The sequence below is a fragment of the Panthera onca genome, chromosome C1 (genome assembly GCF_046562875.1).
Source record: "Panthera onca isolate mPanOnc1 chromosome C1, mPanOnc1 haplotype 2, whole genome shotgun sequence".
NCBI lineage: Eukaryota > Metazoa > Chordata > Mammalia > Carnivora > Felidae > Panthera > Panthera onca.
In genome coordinates, this window is record NC_138346.1 from 200123911 (window position 1) to 200127798 (window position 3888).

General features: G+C 45.6%; 2 non-coding genes across 2 annotated transcripts; both read right to left on the reverse strand.

Annotated features, from left to right (window-relative positions):
* Positions 1 to 884: 884 nt before the first annotated feature.
* Positions 885 to 1089, reverse strand: LOC132674064 (small nucleolar RNA SNORA73 family). Its single transcript, XR_009608376.2, has one exon. It is a non-coding gene; the product is annotated as a small nucleolar RNA SNORA73 family (small nucleolar RNA).
* Positions 1090 to 1770: 681 nt separating this feature from the next.
* On the reverse strand, positions 1771 to 1975 carry LOC132674063 (small nucleolar RNA SNORA73 family). Its single transcript, XR_009608375.1, has one exon. It is a non-coding gene; the product is annotated as a small nucleolar RNA SNORA73 family (small nucleolar RNA).
* Between the last annotated feature and the right edge of the window lie 1913 nt (positions 1976 to 3888).

Consider the following 3888-nt stretch of genomic DNA (forward strand, 5'->3'; position numbering starts at 1 on the left):
AGCCTCACATCATAAGCAGGATGACAATTCTCTCAGGCTGAAGTACACTACTTGGAACAATGGCAGTAGAGGCTAACTAGCTAACAGTGGTGGGATTTTGCCATTTATGTCCAATCATGTATTTGCTAAGGTTAACTTGCCTGTACTACACTGTGGGGAAACTGAAGATTAGGCTTGGTCTATCAGTAACCCAGATCTCCCGTCTAGTGGCCAAGTGTAGGTTGGTCTCTCACCTAATTCCTTAGGTGTCCTAAGCATTACCCACCTTTGAATGCAACCAGGAAGCTCTTCCCTGCACACTAGGGAACTGGTAGGAACCAACACATTTCCTCAAGTAAACAAGTGCCAGCATATACAAGACAAGCTCAGGGCCTGGTCAGTCGTGTTTCCACATAAAAAGGAGCCACACAAATATGCAGTCATCTTTATTATAATCCATAAGTACATCAGAAACACATGGATCAGGGTGCCGGGTGGCTCAGTCAGACTCTTGATTTCTGCTCAGGTCATGATCTCAGTTGAGGCTCCATGCTGATAGGGTAGAGCCTGTTTGGGATTCTCTCCCCCTCTGCCCCTCCCACATACTTGCTCTCTCTTAAAATAAGCTTAAAAACCTACTGTTCTCCCTTGAATTTCTCTTAAGGGCAGTTTTAAAAAGGGGTCAAATGTGCTCAAGCTTCTAAACCTCCAGGCTTAGCTTACAAAAACATTTATCATCCACTTCACCAACTGTCCCTGCCAAGTAAATAATGTACCCCAAAGCATAAAGTGTCGACTGCCAACGTAAGGTGAGGCTCCTCTTCAATCCTAAATGAAAGCAAACAAAAAAGAGGATCAGACTCCTATTGAAGACCTCACTAAAAACTTTCCTTTTAGTTTTCATTAGATGTTTCCTGCATGGTTTGTCTCCTCAGTCATCGTCCACAGGACTCTGAGAAGCTGTAGGAATATGCAGGCGCAGACTCAAGGCCCGGCTTCATCTCCAACGTCGTGGAAAGGGACTGTACGTCACGGGGCAGAGCCCTATGCTCCGCTACGCCACCTGGACAGAGCCCGGGGAGAGTGACCTCCCGGGAGTATCCACGTTGGAATGACCAATTAAACAGCACCACCCTCAAAGTATTTAAGAGATTTCATTTTCCCCCATCCCTTATTACACAAGTGAATTTGAGGTAAGCCTGTTTAAAAACCAGTCATTACTACTACCTTTTCCAAGGTTTATCTTGCTCACTGACCTAGGAATATTCAGGTGCATATGCCCCCCTTCATCTCCATTGTCATGGAAAGGGTCCGTACCAGAGAATAAATCCTTGGCGCCCATGGACAGACTTTGGTTAAGCCACCCAAACGCAATTTTTCCATTAGCAAAGCGGAAGTTTCTACCCCATCACACAACTAAAGATATGAAAATAATTTTTGCTGGCTATAAAAGGCTATCTTCCCAGACATGAGCATATATCTATGAAACTGCTGACATGCCAGCAAAAACGTCAAAGTTACTATCTGGATGTATTAAATGGCAAGAGCACATTCATGAAAAGGAACCCGGCTGGAATGATTAAATGTCGACAGGCAAACACTGGCAAGTCAGAAACAATTCTTACCCCAAATCCTTTGGTTTACTTACCCCAAATCAAATTATCTGGAATCCTGAGCAACTGCTGCAAAACAAGGTAGGTAAGAGCTTAATCCAGTAGAACAGCAGCTGATTAAGAGCAGAATTTTCTTTCATTTCCAATCAATCTAGCTCCAGATAGGGGGTGCTCTAAGAGCTGTTTCCTGCATGGTTTGTCTCCTCAGTCATCGTCCACAGGACTCTGAGAAGCTGTAGGAATATGCAGGCGCAGACTCAAGGCCCGGCTTCATCTCCAACGTCGTGGAAAGGGACTGTACGTCACGGGGCAGAGCCCTATGCTCCCCTACGCCACCTGGACAGAGCCCGGGGAGAGTGACCTCCCGAGAGTATCCACGTTGGTCACTGTAATTTACTTAACTTGCAGACTACTGAGCTAGAAACAAGTTTCAACCAGCTGACGACTTCCCCAATTCCCCAGGTGAAACCTGAATTCCAAACTGGCAACGAAATTCGAGTTATCAGCAGTCTCATACCAGTAATCTAAGTGAACTGTCAACCAGATACCCCAAACCTATCTATAAATCCCAACAGGCGATTAGCACTACTGCCAGAAAAATGCAGAGCCGAGACCACAGTTATGCCTCGTTATCTATAAACCGATCTACAGTCGTGAAACCACCCAACATCACAAATCAACTAGCAGCAGGATTAAGATCCGTCCGTTCCGAAATCAATTCTGGAACTCGGATGGGGGTCAGAAATAAAATGTCTTCCGTGCAACTCCACCGCCTCCTAGGAGGCAAGTTAATAAACCGGCGATGGTCAATAGCGAGAGTGCGGGCCGCGCACTTAGCGTCCCGACGCGGGAGGTAACAGCCCTGGAGGTTTCGGCGCTCGCGCTCCTCCGCTATGGGTAAGACCCGCGCGCGGCTCGCAAGGCCTCCGCGGCCTACATCCGGCCCAGCCCCGCTGCACAAATAAGTGTAGTTAGCACAGACACCGCTGAGAAGAATCCTTCTAAATAGTACGATGTCCACAGGAAAAGCTGGTTGGCTGGCCTGAGAGACTAGACGTAGAGCTAACGAATCGAGCGGGTAAAAACACTCACCAACTGCAACACAACGCCGCTTGCTTTCTCGAAAGGACCGAACAACCCCCAAGGCATCCTTATTTATACCTTCTGAAGCGCGCGTAAGTCAAGGTATCTCTATTGCGCCTGCGCCGTACCATGCGCAGTAAGGGAATCGGAAATTCGCTAAGGGTGCTGGGAATACATTGCAACTGAAGCCTCCCCTCGCCCCCCACCTGGCTCGGCGGTTTCTCGCGATAATAGGCCCTTCGCGCTCGGGGACCCTGCTGGGGAATGTAAATTACAGAAACTGAGTTTAGAAGTATGTAGCCCGGTAAGTATGTGCTGAGTAGCAAATTTAATTGTCTGCAATCAACTAACGTAGTCTGGAGAATGTACAGTTAAAGAAACTCGCCAATAAAAACACCCCACTTTGCAGTAATTGTATGCGAAATTGAAAAAGCCGTGTAGAGAAATGAAGAATCTCAAAAGTGATTGAATCTCCCCTGTCGCATCTGAAATAAACATTTGATAAATGCGCAGGTAAATAAGACAAATGCTTCTACAGGAATTGGCTAAAGTTAAAAGCCTTCTATACACAACAATGGATGTATTTAATACTGCTGAACTGTACACCTAAAAATCGTTAAAAAGGTAAATTTTACATTAAGTATATTTTAACACACGCTCACTTAATATAAAGAAGTAGGCAAGTAAAGAATCCTGAAGATACATATTACATATGAAATATTGCAAATGTGATAGAATTTTTTTTTTTTTTTTCAAGAGAGAGTGCAAGAGTGGGGTTGTGTAGCAGAGGGAGAGGGAGACAAAATCCTAAGTAGGTTCCACACAGTAGGAGCCGACTGGGGGCTCCACCCCATGACGCTGGGATCAAGACCTGAACTGAAATCAAGGGTCAGTCTCTGAACCCACGGAGCCACCCAGGCACCCCTGTGATAGAATTTTGAATGTGATATTAAGCAAATATATATTAGGTAAATTAACATGGAGCCATCACAGCCGGGCTACAATGAGTGGAAACATTTATAGTGTTCTTCCTTTAAGATTTTGTTCTGAATGTGCATTACTTACTATCACAGCAATTCTAGGACATTGGTATTATTACCTAGATTTTAAGATGTGAAACATGCCCAGGGAAATGGTTCTCAAAGCAAAGTTGTCACACCCAGGGGTCCCTGAGACTCTTCTGGGGGGGGAGGGGGTCCATGAGGTCAAAACT